General features: G+C 47.6%; 1 pseudogene; it reads left to right on the top strand.

Annotated features, from left to right (window-relative positions):
* LOC132591431 (tubulin polyglutamylase TTLL11-like) overlaps window positions 1-20,752 on the top strand; it is a 97,590-nt pseudogene that overhangs the window by 21,155 nt on the left and 55,683 nt on the right.

Below are 20,752 nucleotides of genomic sequence, written 5' to 3'. Positions count from 1 at the left end.
GGAGAAAGGTTGTTTTCTGCTGCTCCAGAGAAGCGGACACGGAGCGATGGATTCAAACTTCAAGAAAGAAGATTCCACCTCAACATTAGGAAGAACTTCCTGACAGTAAGAGCTGTTCGGCAGTGGGATTTGCTGCCAAGGAGTGTGGCGGAGTCTCCTTCTTTGGCGGTCTTTAAGCAGAGGCTTGACAGGCATATGTCAAGAATGCTTTGATGGTGTTTCCTGCTTGGCAGGGGGTTGGACTGGATGACCCTTGTGGTCTCTTCCAACTCTATGATTCTATGATTCCCGCCGCTATGATTCCCTATTTATCTACTTGCACTTTGACGTGCTTTCGAACTGCTAGGTGGGCAGGAGCTGGGACCGAGCAACGGGAGCTCACCCCGTCGCAGGGATTCGAACCGCCGACCTTCTGATCAGCAAGCCCTAGACTCTGTGGTTTAACCCACAGCGCCACCTGGGTCCCATAACCATAATTATAACTATAATTAGCAAATGCATTTTTTTTTCTGGGTGTGTGGGGGGTAGGTAAACAGGCAAGTGGGGCATTTCGAAGAACTCAGGGTGGTGGTCTTGGAAGACAGGCGGAACAGCTGACGGCGGGGCATCCTTTCCGGGTTGCCGTTGCCATGGTTACAGCGGCATTGTTTCGCCAACGCAGCCGCAGCAGCTACGCCAATCGTCATGCCCCATTCCTCCCTGATTTCCTGGTCTGTGGCTCGCTGCCCCCCCTGCTTTCCTTTTTGTTCCTTTCCTCTTGAAAATAGGAGGGGTGTGAGACCTGGTTCAAGCGTTTTGCCTTTCGCTCTCGCCTCCACGCCACCCTCTCCCCCCACCCCCCTATGCATAAAATGCGCTGCTTTAGCTATGGGCTCTACAGGTGCACTGGAGAATGGGGGGCTGCACTGCAACCAGGGCTTGCAAAAAAGAAAGAAAAAAAGAAGGGGCTGAGAGCAAAAGTGCCAGTAACTAAAAGCTGCTTTATCTTAGAATCATAGAATCGTAGAGAGTTGGAAGAGACCCCAAGGGCCATCCAGTCCAACCCCCTGCCAAGCAGGAAACACTATCAAAGCATTCTTGACATATGCCTGTCAAGCCTCTGCTTAAAGACCTCCAAAGGAGGAGACTCCACCACACTCCTTGGCAGCAAATCCCACTGCCGAACAGCTCTTACTGTCAGGAAGTTCTTCCTAATCATAGAATCATAGAGTCGGAAGAGACGACAAGGGCCATCCAGTCCAACCCCCTGCCAAGCAGGAAACACCATCAAAGCATTCTTGACATATGGCTGTCGAGCCTCTGCTTCAAGACCTCCAAAGAAGGAGACTCCGTCACACTCCTTGGCAGCAAATTCCACTGCCGAACAGCTCTTACTGTCAGGAAGTTCTTCCTAATGTTGAGGTGGAATCTTCTCTCTTGTAGTTTGAATCCATTGCTCCGTGTCCGCTTCTCTGGAGCAGCAGAAAACAATCTTTCTCCCTCCTCCATATGACATCCTTTTATATATTTGAACATGGCTATCATATCACCCCTTGACCTTCTCTTCTCCAGGCTAAACATACCCAGCTCCCTAAGCCGTTCCTCATAAGGCATCGTTTCCAGGCCTTTGACCATTTTGGTTGCCCTCCTCTGGACACGTTCCAGCTTGTCAGGATCCTTCTTGAACTGTGGTGCCCAGAACTGGACACAGTACTCCAGGTGAGGTCTGACCAGAGCAGAATACAGTGGTCCTATTACTTCCCTAGATCTAGATGCTATACTCCTATTGATAGCATCAATAACGAAATGAACCACAGGTCTTCCTTCCTGTCTTGTTGACTCTTGCTCCATTAAGCAGCAGAGGAAAAAAAAATTCCCCAATTAGCATGCATGCTAATTAATTTCAGGAACGCCCCCCCCCCCCATTTCCCAAAGCACGTTGCCTTCAAAACTAAGGCTTTTAAAAAAGGCATTCTTGGAAATAATCTGGAGGCATGTTTGCAGAAAGCATCCTCCCCCCCCCCAATCCTCCCATCTTTGCGCACAAAACTCCCATAGTAAAAGGGGGGGGGGATAACCCGTAAATAGCCAGGGGGTGGTTTTTTTCATGCAAACTTCTTTTCAAATGTTGCCGCTCCAGTGGTGAACATGCTTCTCTGCAAAAAAAAGGGGTGGCAGTGGAAATGAAGGTGTTCTGTGTTGCTGGAAACGGCCTGGGAAAACGGTTGCATCCTGAGTCTGGCACCTGTTGCAATACACCCCTGAGAGTGTTCCAGTCAGTCTTGGGGGCACAGGCTTGTTTGTCCCAGGGGTGGACGCACGATTTGAAGCAGGTGGTTTTTTTTGGGGGGGGGGAACTGGAGGGCAGCAAGCTTGCATCAGCTTAACGGTCAGCCAGGATTAAGTTGCTGCACCAGCGAGGGAAGTTTCAATTGCCAAGTCAGTGAACTGGGGCAACTGGGGTTGGCTCCCCCCCCCTCTAAAACCTGGTTGGGGCTCTGGGGTGTAATAGAGGAGAGAAGCTGAAAAGCCATTGCTCTGATGGCAAGCGGTTAACTTTTGTTCCTTAAGTTGTTGTTGTACTCTCCTCATCCTGGAGAGTAGTGACTAGTGGGAAGAGCCACAGGGTTCTGTCTTGGGCCCAGTCTTGTTCAACATCTTTATCAATGACTTGGATGATGGGCTTGAGGGCATCCTGAGCAAGTTTGCAGACGACACCAAATTGGGAGGGGTGGCTAACACCCCAGAGGACAGGACCACACTTCAGAATGACCTGAACAGATTAGACAACTGGGCCAAAGCAAACGAGATGAATTTTAACAAGGAGAAATGTAAGGTACTACACTTGGGCAGAAAAAAATGAAAGGCACAAATACAGGATGGGAGACGCCTGGCTTGAGAGCAGTACATGTGAAAAGGATCCAGGAGTCTTGGTTGACCACAAACTTGACATGAGTCAGCAGTGTGATGCAGCAGCTCAAAAAGCCAATGCAATTCTGGGCTGCATCAATAGGAGTATAGCATCTAGATCTAGGGAAGTAATAGTACCACTGTCTTCTGCTCTGGTCAGACCTCACCTGGAGTACTGTGTCCAGTTCTGGGCACCACAGTTCAAGAAGGATACTGACAAGCTGGAACGTGTCCAGAAGAGGGCAACCAAAATGGTCAAAGGCCTGGAAACGATGCCTTAGGAGGAACGGCTTAGGGAGCTGGGTATGTTTAGCCTGGAGAAGAGAAGGTTAAGGGGTGATATGATAGCCATGTTCAAATATATCAAAGGATGTCATGTGGAGGAGGGAGAAAGGTTGTTTTCTGCTGCTCCAGAGAAGCGGACACGGAGCAACGGATTCAAACTACAAGAAAGAAAATTCCACCTCAACATCAGGAAGAACTTCCTGACAGTCAGAGCTGTTCGGCAGTGGATTTTGCTGCCAAGGAGTGTGGTGGAGTCTCCTCCTTTGGAGGTCTTTAAGCAGAGGCTTGACAGGCATATGTCAAGAATGCTTTGGGGCTTCCCGTCCAGTGCCAGCACCGATCGGCGGGATCTTTGTCTCGCTCCGAGACAGCCCGTCTTTGCTAGAGGAGGGAGGGCAGCGAGAGCAACGCTGCACCCCATAGAACCCCGGGTCGAGCGTCCCGGGGGCGAAACTGCTCGGCAGAGCCCCAAACCGGACTCCCCAACTATCCGGCTGCCCTAGTAAGAGCGCCAGAGTGAGAAGGGTCGAAGTCGCGGGGGCCATTTTGAGCACCATCGTCGCTCTAGCAGAGAGAAGCTCCGAGCCGGAGGCGGAGAGCGCTGGATTCTTCCAAAAGAAAGAATTAGAAATCAAGACTGTAAGTAAGCTCTCAAATTTGGATTGGATATGGAATATTAATTTGGATTAATTTGGATTTGGGAGAGAGGGAGACAAAACAGAAGCCACCCCCTCCCACCGGTAGCTAAGGAACAGTAAAATAAATACCCGAAGCCACGAACTGAATAGTTAAAAGGTATCCTCAAAGACATAAAAAAAGTCCTCCCCTGGATGCAGGGTAAAAGGGGAGAAGGACGATTCCCTGCAGAAAGATGAAAAAGAATGAGGAAAGCCTTTGGTTTCCCCGGGAGCCGGCAGCCCAGACAACCCAGCGAGCTGACGAGGATTTATAAATGAGCTTTATTTTATTTGGACTTTTAAGAAGCTAGGAGTATCTGCTTTTGAAATGTCTGGATTGTGAAATGTTGGTTTGGATCTTTGTGAATTTGGAATTGGAAAATGCAACTACTTTGCTGAGACTGGGGAAATAAGCAGCGACCATTTCCCACCCCACACGATAAGGAGTGACCTTGACAAGACGGAACTATGTCCACAAAAAGGTCCTCGCCTAAGTTCCAGCAGATTGTTTGGACAGCCATGTGGGAACTAAAAATAGGACTATAGAATCATAGAATCCTAGAGTTGGAAGAGACCACAAGGGCCATCCAGTCCAACCCCCTGCCAAGCAGGAAACACCATCAAAGCATTCTTGACATATGCCTGTCAAGCCTCTGCTTAAAGACCTCCAAAGAAGGAGACTCCACCACACTCCTTGGCAGCAAATTCCACTGCCGAACAGCTCTTACTGTCAGGAAGTTCTTCCTAATGTTGAGGTGGAATTTTCTTTCTTGTAGTTTGAATCCGTTGCTCCGTGTCCGCTTCTCTGGAGCAGCAGAAAACAACCTTTCTCCCTCCTCCACATGACATCCTTTGATATATTTGAACATGGCTATCATATCACCCCTTAACCTTCTCTTCTCCAGGCTAAACATACCCAGCTCCCTAGTTCTTGCTGTTGAATCTATGCCGAGACGAGATCCAACAGCAAGAACTAAAGCGGCAATTTCAGATGGTGATTGCTGAATATGATTTTTCGGATGATGAAGATATTGAAATGGAAATGGAAGAGGAAGATAGTGACAATGACAGCGACAGCAATCTGGATGATTTTGACAATGAATCATAGAATCCTAGAGTTGGAAGAGACCACAAGGGCCATCCAGTCCAACCCCCTGCCAAGCAGGAAACACCATCAAAGCATTCTTGACATATGCCTGTCAAGCCTCTGCTTAAAGACCTCCAAAGAAGGAGACTCCACCACACTCCTTGGCAGCAAATTCCACTGCCGAACAGCTCTTACTGTCAGGAAGTTCTTCCTAATGTTGAGGTGGAATTTTCTTTCTTGTAGTTTGAATCCGTTGCTCCGTGTCCGCTTCTCTGGAGCAGCAGAAAACAACCTTTCTCCCTCCTCCACATGACATCCTTTGATATATTTGAACATGGCTATCATATCACCCCTTAACCTTCTCTTCTCCAGGCTAAACATACCCAGCTCCCTAGTTCTTGCTGTTGAATCTATGCCGAGACGAGATCCAACAGCAAGAACTAAAGCGGCAATTTCAGATGGTGATTGCCGAATATGATTTTTCGGATGATGAAGATATTGAAATGGAAATGGAAGAGGAAGATAGTGACAATGACAGCGACAGCAATCTGGATGATTTTGACAATGAATCATAGAATCATAGAATCATAGAATCCTAGAGTTGGAGGAGACCACAAGGGCCATCCAGTCCAACCCCCTGCCAAGCAGGAAACACCATCAAAGCATTCCTGACAGATGGCTGTCAAGCCTCTGCTTAAAGACCTCCAAAGAAGGAGACTCCACCACACTCCTTGGCAGCAAATTCCACTGCCGAACAGCTCTTACTGTCAGGAAGTTCTTCCTAATGTTGAGGTGGAATTTTCTTTCTTGTAGTTTGAATCCGTTGCTCCGTGTCCGCTTCTCTGGAGCAGCAGAAAACAACCTTTCTCCCTCCTCTATATGACATCCTTTCATATATTTGAACATGGTTATCATATCACCCCTTAACCTTCTCTTCTCCAGGCTAAACATACCCAGCTCCCTAGTTCTTGCTGTTGAATCTATGCCGAGACGAGATCCAACAGCAAGAACTAAAGCGGCAATTTCGGAGGGTGATTGCTGAATATGATTTTTCGGATGATGAAGATATTGAAATGGAAATGGAAGAGGAAGATGGCGACAATGACAGCGACAGCAATCTGGATGATTTTGACAATGAGGTGGATTCTGATTTGGAGCATGAAGATAACAATGATGATGACTGGGACGATAAAACACAAAATGAAGCACACCCCAAGGGAAAAGTTGACGTTGTTTTACAAAAAGAGAAGCGGAGTATCCCTCCTTTGAGGAGGGAGCGACAGGAACCAAGGGAATTACAGATTTCCCACAAGGAGAAGGACATGAACAATTTAAGAAGGGGAGAAACTCAGGGGGGGGCCTCATGGATATCTGGGGGGCAAAACACTGGAAAAAGGGGGTGGGGTGAAGGAAGAATGGGAGTGTAATTATTAGGACGGATTATCAAGATCAAATTAGGATTGTCGACTACGGAACTTGCTGGATTGGAGGGAGGTAGCCGGAATTTGGGGAAGAAAGGTTATATTGGGATTTGTTAGAGTGCAAGAGTTGATTATGGGGAAAGTTAAAATAAAAGAAGTCTAGGGATTTAAAAATTTTAAGAAGTCTATTGAGGGGAAGAAAATTAGGCAAGGGAAGAGAATTGGATTATGAATTATAGGGATTAAGAGATTTAGTGAAAATGGTATTAGCTCAGTTTAAAAATTTTATGAAGAGGAAAAGTAAGTAGTTTATAGATAAGGAAACTGTTAAAGAGGATAGTACTGTAGTTTATAGATAAGGAAACTGTTAAAGAGGATAGTAAAGGGATGAAAACCGGGAAAGGGGGGAGGTAGGGGAAGCCCACAAAATATGGTTTATTAATGTAAATTTGGAAAAGATTGTTTTTATTATTGTTTTCTGTCTTTTTTCTTTTTTATCATTTTTTCTGAAATTTTTTCTTTTTTTTTTTAGCATAGTTTTTTTCTTTCTGGATAGCTGGGTGGTTGTCTCCCTGCTTTCTGCCCCTGGAGCTCTCTGGTGGCAGGAGGGGACTCTGGGGGGGTGGGGGAGGGGGGGGACATAAACTCAACTACAAAATGGACCATCTTCAACTACCCGCCTGCATGGGATTCTCCTGTGGCAGGGGAGGGCCCATGGGAGGGGGGTGGAAAGAAGGTGGAAAATCTGTCTATGTAAGCGTCTTTCTTATATATATCTTTTTTGTAATCTGTAAAACTAATAAAAAATTATTTTAAAAAAAAGAATGCTTTGATGGTGTTTCCTGCTTGGCAGGGGGTTGGACTGGATGGCCCTTGTGGTCTCTTCCAACCCTATGATTCTAGAGGAGGAAGAAAGGTTGTTTTCTGCTGCTCCAGAGAAGCGGACACGGAGCAATGGATTCAAGCTACAATAAAGAAGATTCCACCTAAACATTAGGAAGAACTTCCTGACAGTCAGAGCTGTTCGGCAGTGGAATTTGCTGCCAAGGAGTGTGGTGGAGTCTCCTTCTTTGGAGGTCTTTAAGCAGAGGCTTGACAGGCATATGTCAAGAATGCTCTGATGGTGTTTCCTGCTTGGCAGGGGGTTGGACTGGATGGCCCTTGGGGTCTCTTCCAACTCTAGGATTCTATGATTCGATGATTCTATGATTCTATGATTCTGTGCATGTCTTTCTGCGATAATTTCTTTTGGTCTATTCCATCTTCAAGCACTCGGCTTCACTGGGCGTCCACTGTGCGAACAGGAACGCTGGACTAGATGGGCCCCTGGCCTCATCCAGCAGGGCTGCTTCTTATGTTATGTGTCCTCGCAACGGCCCAGTTGAGTTGGCCCAACTTCACTTGGTGAGCTTATGGTTGGGGTGGCAGTGGGGGGGGGGGGTTGAATGTGGGCCTCCCCAGTACAGCCTTCTCCAAATGGGTGCCTTCCCGGTGTTTCGGATTGCGACAGGTTGGCAGAATCTGCCCAGGAACAGCCAATGTGTTGTCGGATTCTAGTCCCAGCCCCGCCTCCCCAAGCCAGCATAGCCAGCGGTCAGGGAGGATGGGAGCTGTGTGGTCAGTCACCAACGTTGGCTTTCCATGTGCTCATCAACGCAGTTACTGCTGGCTTCCTCCATCCCATGATTTATTTATTTTTCCAAAAAAAAGACAACCCGGCACCAAATTTCAACTCTGCAATGAGAAAAGCTGAATTCTGGAACCTTGTAAATTGGGCAAAGGTGCATTAGGGTGGGTCATAAAAAAACTTTTTGGGGAAAATGTTTCCTCCCTCGATCTTATATCAGGCGTATGGTATAAACCTAGTCCAGTTTCAAATTGGGGACAAATCGGTGAATATTGAGACCCTGATCCTACAGATTGAAATTTGGCCTCGCTACGAGTGATCAAAACATAGGAATTGGACTGATTTATTCTCAGTACAATTTAGTACAATTTATACAATTTATATACCTAAGTAATTAAGTATAATGTGATGTTTTGAAGCAAGACATGAGTGGTGTTTTATTGTTTATTGTTTATGTTTACTTGTTTAGTACCCCGTTTGATTAATTGTTCCATATCATTCAAACTACAAGAAAGAAAATTCCACCTAAACATTAGGAAGAACTTCCTGACAGTAAGAGCTGTTCGGCAGTGGAATTTGCTGCCAAGGAGTGTGGTGGAGTCTCCTTCTTTGGAGGTCTTTAAGCAGAGGCTTGACAGGCATATGTCAAGAATGCTTGGATGGTGTTTCCTGCTTGGCAGGGGGTTGGACTGGATGGCCCTTGTGGTCTCTTCCAACTCTAGGATTCTATGATTAGGAAGAACTTCCTGACAGTAAGAGCTGTTCGGCAGTGGGATTAGCTGCCAAGGAAGTGTGGTGGAGTCTCCTTCCTTGGAGGTCTTGACAGGCATCTGTCAAGAATGCTTTGATGGTGTTTCCTGCTTGGCAGGGGGTTGGACTGGATGGCCCTTGTGGTCTCTTCCAACTCTATGATTCTATGATTAGGAAGAACTTCCTGACAGTAAGAGCTGTTCGGCAGTGGGATTTGCTGCCAAGGAGTGTGGTAGAGTCTCCTTCTTGGGAGGTCTTTAAGCAGAGGCTTGACAGGCATATGTCAAGAATGCTTGGATGGTGTTTCCTGCTTGGCAGGGGGTTGGACTGGATGGCCCTTGTGGTCTCTTCCAACTCTGTGATTCTATGATTCTATGAATTTAATTTAGGGAGGCCATAGTTAAAGGCTTGCCAAATGCACACCCAGAAAGGAAGCAGGACTGAATGTGGATCCCCTGGGGCTGGATCCTATTGTGTTTCACTGAGCAAGGGGAGTAGCCTCTGAGCACACGCAAAGTGCCACTCTCCCTCTTATGAATATCTGCAGGCTGAGGCAGCTCTCATATACCTTGGTTTAAGCAACAGGCCTCCTGTTGCTTTGAAGATTCCACCTAAACCTTAGGAAGAACCCTTGTGGTCTCTTCCGACTCTATGATTCTATGATTAGGAAGAACTTCCTGACAGTAAGAGCCGTTCGGCAGTGGGATTTGCTGCCAAGGAGTGTGGTGGAGTCTCCTTCTTTGGAGGTCTTTAAGCAGAGGCTTGACAGCCATATGTCAAGAATGCTTTGATGGTGTTTCCTGCTTGGCAGGGGGTTGGACTGGATGGCCCTTGGGGTCTCTTCCAACTCTATGATTCTATGATTCTTCCATGAGAACTGAGCCCAGTGCTGCTTCCTTTTGAGGAATCAGGCACAGGAGTCAGAGGATGAAAGCATCTTCCAGATCACAGAGAAGGGGCGATGTGCCCACCAGTCCTGTTAACTGCTTGCTCAGAAGTAAATCCTCCTCTGCCCAATGGGACTTTCTCCCATGTCAACGCAGGCGATCGAATTGCATATCTCAATCGCTTCTTACTTGCGTGTAGCATTCGCTTCAAAGGTGTTTGTCTCTTATCTCTTTGCTCCAGTTTCCATTTGGCCGCCGCATACCCTGCGACATTTACTGGCACGGGGTCTCGTTTCACGATAATGCCATCTACTCGGGCCAAGTCAACAAATTTCCAGGTAATAGATCTATTTGCATCGCTCATTTGAAAGAAGCCAATTGTAGGAACTTGATCTTGCTTCCACACTTGTGCTAGGGTTAGGGTTAAGTTCCAACGATACAGGATGGTGCCACAGGGTTCTGTCTTGGGCCCAGTCTTCATCAACATCTTGATCAATGACTTGGATGGTGGGCTTGAGGGCATCCTGAGCAAGTTTGCAGACGACACCAAATGGGGAGGGGTGGCTAATACCCCAGAGGACAGGATCACACTTCCAAATGACCTGAACAGATTAGACAACTGGGCCAAAGCAAACAAGATGAATTTTAACAAGGAGAAATGTAAGGTACTCCACTTGGGCAGAAAAAAAAAATGAAAGGCACAAATACAGGATGGGGGACACCTGGCTTGAGAGCAGTACATGTGAAAAGGATCTAGGAGTCCTGGTAGACCACCAACTTGACATGAGTCAGCAGTGTGATGCAGCAGCTCAAAAAGCCAATGCAATTCTGGGCTGCATCAATAGGATTCAAACTTCAAGAAAGAAGATTCCACCTCAACATTAGGAAGAACTTCCTGACAGTTAGAGCTGTTCGGCAGTGGAATTTGCTGCCAAGGAGTGTGGCGGAGTCTCCTTCTTTGGAGGTCTTTAAGCAGAGGCTTGACAGCCATCTGTCAGGAATGCTTTGATGGTGTTTCCTGCTTGGCAGGGGGGTTGGACTGGATGGCCCTTGTGGTCTCTTCCAGTATGAGGGACTCCACTTTAAGTAACATAATTAAATAAATTTCTAAAGCATATTAAGCAACACTAAGAACTACAGAAACAAATCACATGTAAAAGAGAAGAATATATCAAAGTTACATCAAGATGTGCTATAGTTACAATATATAATGAGATAGAATAATAGAATCATTGACATCTCCATAAATATTCCATGTTCAAATATATGAAAGGATGTCATATAGAGGAGGGAGAAAGGTTGTTTTCTGCTGCTCCAGAGAAGCGGACACGGAGCAATGGATTCAAGCTACAAGAAAGAAGATTCCACCTCAACATTAGGAAGAACTTCCTGACAGTAAGAGCTGTTCGGCAGTGGGATTTGCTGCCAAGGAGTGTGGCGGAGTCTCCTTCTTTGGGGGTCTTTAAGCGGAGGCTTGACAGCCATATGTCAAGAATGCTTGGATGGTGTTTCCTGCTTGGCAGGGGGTTGGACTGGATGGCCCTCAGGGTCTCTTCCAACTCTATGATTCTATGAGTCTATGATCTTGCTTCCACACTTGTGCTAAGGTTAGGGTTAGGGTTAGGGTTAAGTTCCAACGATACAGGACTGGCGTAGGAGAATGATGGCGTATATGGGAATTGCGGAATTGACATCTAGATTGAGGCAGTAGGGTAGCAAGTTGTAGGAGAAAGAATGGGGAAAAGTTAAAAAATATATGGATATGGCAATTGGGAAATGAAAATATTGACAAATAAAGACACCTCATAGTTGGAAATAAAAACTCTTTATTGGCTTCATTTTAGGAAAAAGACAAATTACAATGTATATACTGTACAATGAAAGAAAATCAGCGATGAACAAACGTATTTTTATAAAATGGAATATAAAAAAAACAAAATAGAAAGGAAACTAGTCTAACAATAAAGAGGAACAAACTGCAGAAAACAGAAATTTATCCTTAAAAAAACACACACAGCAAAAGTAGGTGTGGAAGTCTCTTTTTATGTTATCCGTTTTATTTTATTTGTATGTTAAAAAGTGTTACAATTTTGTTGAAAATGTAAAATCGGTGATATATCTGTTATGTGAAAACGAATGAAAAATTACTGTAAAAAAATAAATAAAAGAAAAGAAGCAATTGTACAAGGAAAGGGGGGGCCCTTTGTGGTGTTTTCTGTCTTCACAGACGGACAAGCCCTCTTCAGGTGCCGGAAGGGTTTTCTCATGGGAGAGTGGAGCAAGCTTCTTTTTTCCTGCTCGGGGGCTAGGACCCAAACCAACTCCATTAATTAGATCCGCACTTCGCTTTTCCTCCATTCACCTAACCCTTCTTCAGTTGACCCTCTTCTCCCTTAAAAAGACCAAAGCGTTTTATGTGTAATTGGAACGGTTCTGCCAGATTCCCGGCCATGTATAAAACCAACACTGAATACCGGCCGGCCCAAACTTGTCCTTGGACGTGTCCAGAAGAGGGCAACCCAAATGGTCAAAGGCTTGGAAACGATGCCTTATGAGGAACGGCTTAGGGAGCTGGGTAGGTTTAGCCTGGAGAAGAGAAGGTGAAGGGGGGGGATATGATAGCCATGTTCAAATATATGAAAGGATGTCATGTGGAGGAGGGAGAAAGATTGTTTTCTACTGCTCCAAAGAAGCGGACACGGAGCAATGGATTCAAACTTCAAGAAAGAAGATTCCACCTCAACATTAGGAAGAATTTCCTGACAGTAAGAGCTGTTCGGCAGTGGGATTTGCTGCCAAGGAGTGTGGTGGAGTCTCCTTCTTTGGAGGTCTTTAAGCAGAGGCTTGACAGGCATAGGTCAAGGATGCTTTGATGGTGTTTCCTGCTTGGCAGGGGGTTGGACTGGATGGCCCTCGGGGTCTCTTCCAACTCTAGGATTCTATGATTAGGAAGAACTTCCTGACAGTCAGAGCTGTTCGGCAGTGGAATTTGCTGCCAAGGAGTGTGGTGGAGTCTCCTTCTTTGGAGGTCTTTAAGCAGAGGCTTGACAGGCATATGTCAAGAATGCTTTGATGGTGTTTCCTGCTTGGCAGGGGGTTGGACTGGATGGCCCTTGGGGTCTCTTCCAACTCTAGGATTCTAGGATTCTAAGACATTCTGAGCACAGAACGTCCATTCCTGGCCTGACCGCACTGGCTGCCAATTAGTTTCTGGGCCCAAAGTCAAAGTGCTGGTTTGGACCCACAAAGCCTTATGTGGCTCAGGACTGCCTCTCCCCATATGACCAACCCAGGCTCTGCAATACCTGATCCGTGAGAGGCCTGGAGGGCAGCAACAATCCGTGGCGGTTCCCTTCTTGTGGAATGCTCTCCCCAGGGAGGCTCCCTTGGAGCTGTCACTACATATATTTAGGTGCCAGATAGAAGCATTTATTTTTCTCCAGACCCATTGGCTTCTAATTATCTGTGGCCTCCTTCGGTGGGTGGGATGTTTTTAAAAACCTGCCTTTTCAAAATAGTCTTTTCAATTTTTCTTCCTTATTGTACTGGTTTGATTGTATGTGCTACTTAAGAGGTAGATTGCTTCCGACAAGGGAGGTTCTAATTCACAATCCTAGAATCCTAGAGTTGGAAGAGAGCACAAGGGCCATCCAGTCCAGCCCCCTGCCAGGCAGGAAACACCATCAAAGCATTCTTGACAAATGCCTGTCAAGCCTCTGCTTAAAGACCTCCAAAGAAGGAGACGCCACCACACTCCTTGGCAGCAAATCCCACTGCCGAACAGCTCTTACTGTCAGGAAGTTCTTCCTAAGCATAGAATCGTAGAGTTGGAAGAGACCACAAGGGCCATCCAGTCCAACCCCCTGCCAGGCAGGAAACACCATCAAAGCATTGACATATGCCTGTCAAGCCTCTGCTTAAAGACCTCCAAAGAAGGAGACGCCACCACACTCCTTGGCAGCAAATCCCACTGCCGAACAGCTCTTACTGTCAGGAAGTTCTTCCTAATCATAGAATCGTAGAGTTGGAAGAGACCACAAGGGCCATCCAGTCCAACCCCCTGCCAGGCAGGAAACACCATCAAAGCATTGACATATGCCTGTCAAGCCTCTGCTTAAAGACCTCCAAAGAAGGAGACGCCACCACACTCCTTGGCAGCAAATCCCACTGCCGAACAGCTCTTACTGTCAGGAAGTTCTTCCTAATCATAGAATCGTAGAGTTGGAAGAGACCACAAGGGCCATCCAGTCCAACCCCCTGCCAGGCAGGAAACACCATCAAAGCATTGACATATGCCTGTCAAGCCTCTGCTTAAAGACCTCCAAAGAAGGAGACGCCACCACACTCCTTGGCAGCAAATCCCACTGCCGAACAGCTCTGACTGTCAGGAAGTTCTTCCTAATCATAGAATCGTAGAGTTGGAAGAGACCACAAGGGCCATCCAGTCCAACCCCCTGCCAGGCAGGAAACACCATCAAAGCATTCTTGACATATGCCTGTCAAGCCTCTGCTTAAAGACCTCCAAAGAAGGAGACGCCACCACACTCCTTGGCAGCAAATCCCACTGCCGAACAGCTCTTACTGTCAGGAAGTTCTTCCTAATGTTGAGGTGGAATCTTCTTTCTTGAAGCTTGAATCCATTGCTCCGTGTCCGCTTCTCTGGAGCAGCAGAAAACAACCTTTCTCCCTCCTCCATATGACATCCTTTCATATATTTGAACATGGCTATCATATCACCCCTTCAGCTTCTCTTCTCCAGGCTAAACATTCCCAGCTCCCTAAGCCGTTCCTCGCCCAATGCCCCCCTTTGTCCTAGAGTTGCCAGTTGTTGAGACCCTGCTCACGCTTGACCTTCTTCCCCAGGCATGACCGAGGTGGTTCGGAAGATCCCCCTGAGCCGTTCCATGCGGATGATGCAGGAACTCTTCCCCGAGGAATATGACTTCTACCCGCGCTCCTGGATCCCTGGAGTTTCCCATTTTCCTCGCAGAGGTGGGCTATCCCCGCTAAGGTCTTTGAGATTCGAAAGCAGTTGACGTTTTAGTATGGCGCTGCTCTCTTGCCTCTCGATACCAGGAAGGTTGTCTTTGTTGTGCTTCAGCTCCTGCCAAAAACGGCCTTTTTTCGACTTTTTTTCAGCTTGCCTAGGTATTTGGAATGCTGACTTTCTTTTTGGTTTATCACCGATTTTCATTCTTTAAAGTGTTTTCAATTATTGTTGTTGAATTATTTTGCAATGGTCGGTGGCTCTCACTTGCCCCTCCCCGCCAATCTCCTGACTTGAGCAGCTTGTGGGAAACGCACAACTCGGCACGTCTCTTGTGAGCCGTAGTCAAAACAATTTCCCAGTAGTTCGCCGCCACCACCCTTTCTCACTTGCAGCTGGCCAGGGAGTCTAAAAGGGATAGCCCTCCGCCCTGTTACGAGGTTGCAAGCCTCTGACTACCCTTAGTAAAGCAGGCAGAAATTCAACCGGTTTGGTTTCTTTACTCAAACCCAGGCACACTCACTTGTGCAGCCCACTCACTTGTGCAGGGGGTTGGACTGGATGGCCCTGGTGGTCTCTTCCAACTCTATGATTCTATGATTCTATGAAATATATGAAAGGATGTCATATAGAGGAGGGAGAAAGGTTGTTTTCTGCTGCTCCAGAGAAGCGGACATGGAGCAATGGATTCAAACTTCAAGAAAGAAGATTCCACCTCAACATTAGGAAGAACTTCCTGACAGTAAGAGCTGTTCGGCAGTGGGATTTGCTGCCAAGGAGTGTGGTGGAGTCTCCTTCTTTGGGGGTCCTTAAGCAGAGGCTTGGCAGGCATATGTCAAGAATGCTTGGATGGTGTTTCCTGCTTGGCAGGGGGTTGGACTGGATGGCCCTGGTGGTCTCTTCCAACTCTATGATTCTATGATTCTATGAAATATATGAAAGGATGTCATATAGAGGAGGGAGAAAGGTTGTTTTCTGCTGCTCCAGACAAGCGGACACGGAGCAATGGATTCAAACTTCAAGAAAGAAGATTCCACCTCAACATTAGGAAGAACTTCCTGACAGTCAGAGCTGTTCGGCAGTGGAATTTGCTACCGAGGAGTGTGGTGGAGTCTCCTTCTTTGGAGGTCTTGAAGCAGAGGCTTGACAGGCATATGTCAAGAATGCTTGGATGGTGTTTGCTGCTTGGCAGGGGGTTGGACTGGATGGCCCTTGTGGTCTCTTCCAACTCTATGATTCTATGATTCTATGAATTTAATTTAGGGAGGCCATAGTTAAAGGCTTGCCAAATGCACACACAGAAAGGAAGCAGGACTGAATGTGGATCCCCTGGGGCTGGATCCTATTGTGTTTCACTGAGCAAGGGGAGTAGCCTCTGAGCACACGCAAAGTGCCACTGTCCCTCTTATGAATACCTGCAGGCAGCTCTCATATACCTTGGTTTAAGCAACAGGACTCCTGTTGCTTTGAAGATTCCACCTCAACATTAGGAAGAACTTAACCGCCTAAACATTAGGAAGAACTTCCTGACAGTAAGAGCTGTTCGGCAGTGGGATTTGCTACCAAGGAAGTGTGGTGGAGTCTCCTTCTTTGGGGGTCTTTAAGCAGAGGCTTGGCAGGCATATGTCAAGAATGCTTTGATGGTGTTTCCTGCTTGGCAGGGGGTTGGACTGGATGGCCCTTGGGGTCTCTTCCAACTCTAGGATTCTATGATTCTATTTTCAGGTGTGGCTTATTCTATGATTCTATATTCAGGTGGGCCAATACTGTACCTCCCTGGAATGTAAGCCCCGAGTAAGTTGCTGACTTAGTCAGGGAGAGAGGGTAGGTGGGTCGGTAAATTTTTCACCCCCATGTTTTGAGCTGTTCTTACTTTTATCTGTAAGGTAAAGGTCAAGGGACCCCATGACCATTAGGTCCAGTCGTGACCGACTCTGGGGTTGCGCGCTCATCTCGCGTTATTGGCCGAGGGAGCCGGCGTACAGCTTCCAAGTCATGTGGCCAGCATGGCAAAGCCGCTTCTGGCAAACCAGAGCAGCGCACCGAAACGCCGTTTACCTTCCCCGCTGTAGCGGTTCCTATTTATCTACTTGCACTTTTGACGTGCTTTCGAACTGCTAGGTTGGCAGGAGCTGGGACCGAGCGAGGGGAGCTCACCCCGCCGCGGGGATTCGAACCGCCGACCTTCTGATCGGCAAGCCCTAGGCTCAGTGGTTTAACCCACAGCGCCACCTGGGCATAGCTGCCAAGTTAGAGACAGTAAGAGCTGTTCGGCAGTGGAACTTGCTGCCAAGGAGTGTGGTGGAGTCTCCTTCTTTGGAGGTCTTTAAGCAGAGGCTTGACAGCCATCTGTCAGGAATGCTTTGATGGTGTTTCCTGCTTGGCAGGGGGTTGGACTGGATGGCCCTTGGGGTCTCTTCCAACTCTATGATTCTATGATTCTAAGTTTTCCCTTTTCTCGCGAGGAAGCCTATTCAGCATAATGGAAAATCCCTTAAAAAAGGGGATAACTTGGCAGCTATGCACCTGGGTCCCACTTTTATCTGTAAGCTGCCTCAAATCCTTGCCATGGAGAAAGGCGGGGTATGTATGTATGTATGTATTGAATGAATGAATGAATGAATGAACGAATAAAATAATTTATGCCCGTCTAGGACCAAGAAGGGGCGGGCAAAATGTAACAGACGTTCTTTTCCCGTCTTGTTCCCTTTCAGGTCCAGATGATGAAAGAAGCCAACCCCAGGTGGAAGCCCATATTCATTGTGAAACCTGACGGCGGGTGCCAGGGGGACGGAATCTACCTCATTAAAGAGCCCGCCGACATCCAGGGGACGGGGAGCGCCCGACCCCCCCGACCTGCGGTGGTCCAGGAGTACGTTTCCCAACCCTTTCTCATCGACAACCTGAAGTTCGACATCCGCCTCTACGTCCTGCTGAAGTCTCTGGACCCGCTGGAGTTCTACGTCGCCAAGGACGGCCTCTGCCGCTTCTGCATGGAGCGCTACCAGGAGCCGACCCACAAGAACCTCCACCAGGTCTTCATGCACCTGACCAACTACTCCCTCAACGTCCACAGCGGGAACTTTGTCCACTCCGACAGCGCCAACACGGGCAGCAAACAGACGTTTTCCAGCGTCCTCAATAGGTTGTCCTCCGGCGGCGTCGACCATGAGGATCTCACGGAAGAAATCGTTTCCCTGGTCATCAAGACTGTGATTGCCATGGTCCCTAACTTGAAAATTTACCACCAGTCCGATATCCCTGCCGGAAAACCAGGGCCTTCTTGCTTCCAGGTGAGCCGTGATTTCATAGAATCATAGAATCGTAGAGTTGGAAGAGACCACCAGGGCCATCCAGTCCAACCCCCTGCCAAGCAGGAAACACCACCAAAGCATTCTTGACATATGCCTGTCAAGCCTCTGCTTCAAGACCTCCAAAGAAGGAGACGCCGCCCCACTCCTTGGCAGCAAATCCCACTGCCGAACAGCTCTTACTGTCAGGAAGTTCTTCCTAATCATAGAATCGTAGAGTTGGAAGAGACCCCAAGGGCCATCCAGTCCAACCCCCTGCCGTGCAGGAAACACCACCAAAGCATTCTTGACATATGCCTGTCAAGCCTCTGCTTAAAGACCTCCAAAGAAGGAGACTCCACCACACTCCTTGGCAGCAAATTCCACTGCCGAACAGCTCTGACTGTCAGGAAGTTCTTCCTAATCATAGAATCATAGAATCATAGAGTTGGAAGAGACCACAAGGGCCATCCAGTCCAACCCCCTGCCGAGCAGGAAACACCACCAAAGCATTCTTGACATATGCCTGTCAAGCCTCTGCTTCAAGACCTCCAAAGAAGGAGACTCCACCACACTCCTTGGCAGCAAATTCCACTGCCGAACAGCTCTTACTGTCAGGAAGTTCTTCCTAATGTTGAGGTGGAATCTTCTTTCTTGTAGCTTGAATCCATTGCTCCGTGTCAGAAAACAACCTTTCTCCCTCCTCTATATGACATCCTTTCCTATATTTGAACATGGCTATCATATCCCCCCTTAACCTTCTCTTCTCCAGGCTAAACATACCCAGCTCCCTAAGCCGTTCCTCATAAGGCATCGTTTCCAGGCCTTTGACCATTTTGGTTGCCCTCCTCTGGACACGTTCCAGCTTGTCAGTATCCTTCTTGAACTGTGGTGCCCAGAACTGGACACAGTACTCCAGGTGAGGTCTGACCAGAGCAGAATACAGTGGTCCTATTACTTCCCTCGATCTAGACGCTATACTCCTATTGATGCAGCCCAGAATTGCATTGGCTTTTTGAGCTGCTGCATCACACTGCTGACTCATGTCAAGTTTGTGGTCTACCAAGACTCCTAGATCCTTTTCACATGTACTGTTCTCAAGCCAGGTGTCCCCCATCCTGTATTTGTGCCTTTCATATTTTTTTTGCCCAAGTGTAGTACTTTACATTTCTCCTCGTTCAAATTCATCTTGTTTGCTTGGGCCCAGCTGTCTAATCTGTTCAGGTCATTTGGAAGTGTGATCCTGTCCTCTGGGGTATTAGCCACCCCTCCCAATTTGGTGTCGTCTGCAAACTATTTGGTGTCGTCTGCAAACTTTCGACTAGAGGGCATTTGAGGGTGCGTAAGAACATAAGAAACAAACTAGTGTCCTTCAGCCCGTTTAGAAAACGGGCGCTAGAGGATATGTGAGAGGAGCGGCGGGGCTGCGCCCTTCCCTCTCTCTCTCTGCGCTCGGCCGCGGGGCGCGCCGGGAACGCAGGTAAACAAACTCGCTCTCCCGTCGTGCCCCGCAGCCGAGCGCAGAGAGGGAGGGAAGGGCTGCTCCCGCTGCTGCTGTTACCGCCACCGCCACCGCCTCCTTCCTTCGCCAGGACAACGGACGCTGGTGACGAATTTGGCTCCGGGGGCGCCCATGGCTGTCGCGGGGCCGAAGCCGGGGGGGGGGGGGGCGGCAGCGGGAGGGGGCGGGGATCCTCTAGGCGCCCATGGAGGCCAGCGCTGGGAGCGGCCCGCTAGAACAGCCTCCGGCTGGTGAATTTTATCATATGTGGTGGACATGCGATAAGGTCAAAAGATTTGGGGAGATGTTATATAATGAATTGAAAAAGATGTTTAGATATACCAGGGGTGTCAAACTCAAATTCATCAGGGGCCGCATCAGCAGTTTGGTCACCCTCAAAGGGCCGGTTGTATCTGTAGGACTATGTGTCCACTCTTTGTTATCATAAATTATTGTCACTGCATTCAATTATTACTGTTTTTTTGTAATAATGTAAGTAATAACTAGCTCTGAAAGCAGAAACATAGAATAATGGCAAGTAGATATTCAAATGTACAATTGTTGTACAATTTATTGAAAAATGATTTTGGGTAACTGCACTGGGTGGTGGAGGCTCGCTAGGGTTTCATGCAGGACCTTTGCAGAGCTACTAGTACCTGGAGATGCTGGGGTCCTTCTGCATGCAGGACAGATGTTCTGCCAGTGAGCCACCACCCTTCACCAAAGGGACTGGCTGAGGTTGACTCACTGGAGCTGCTCTCCTGGTTCCAGGGTTTAAGGGCCAGAAGTATAAAGCAGCATCCTATGTTTCTGAGGAGAGGGAGAGGAGGAAGGAAGGAAGGAAGGAAGGAAGGAAGAAAAGAGGGAGTGGGAGGGAGATAGGACGGAAGGAAGGAAAGAGGGGAGAGAAAGAAGAGTAGGAAATAAGGAAGAGAATAAAGAAGGAAAGAAAAAGAAAGAGGGAGAGAAGAGGGAAAGGGAGAAAGAAGGAAGGAAGTAGAGGGAAAGAAAGAATAAGAATGAGGGAGAGGAAGAAAGATGGGAAGGACGGAAGGACGGAAGGAAGGAAGGAAGGAAGGAAGGAAGGAAGAAAGGAAGGAAGAAAGGAAGAAAGGAAGAAAGAAAGGAAGAAAGAAAGGAAGGAAGGAAGGAAGGAAGGAAGGAAGGAAGGAAGGAAGGAAGGAAGGAGGAAGGAGGAAGGAGGAAAGAAAGGAAAGAAAGGAAAAGAAAGGAAAAGAAAGGAAAGAAAGGAAAGAGAGAAAGAAAGAAAGAGAAGAAAGAAAGAAAGAAAGAAGAGAGAAAGAGAGAGAGAGAGAAAGAGAGAGAGAGAGAGAGAGAGAGAGAGAGAGAG

The sequence above is a fragment of the Zootoca vivipara genome, chromosome W, assembly GCF_963506605.1.
Source record: "Zootoca vivipara chromosome W, rZooViv1.1, whole genome shotgun sequence".
Lineage (NCBI taxonomy): Eukaryota > Metazoa > Chordata > Lepidosauria > Squamata > Lacertidae > Zootoca > Zootoca vivipara.
This window is presented reverse-complemented; position numbering and strand designations above follow the sequence as displayed.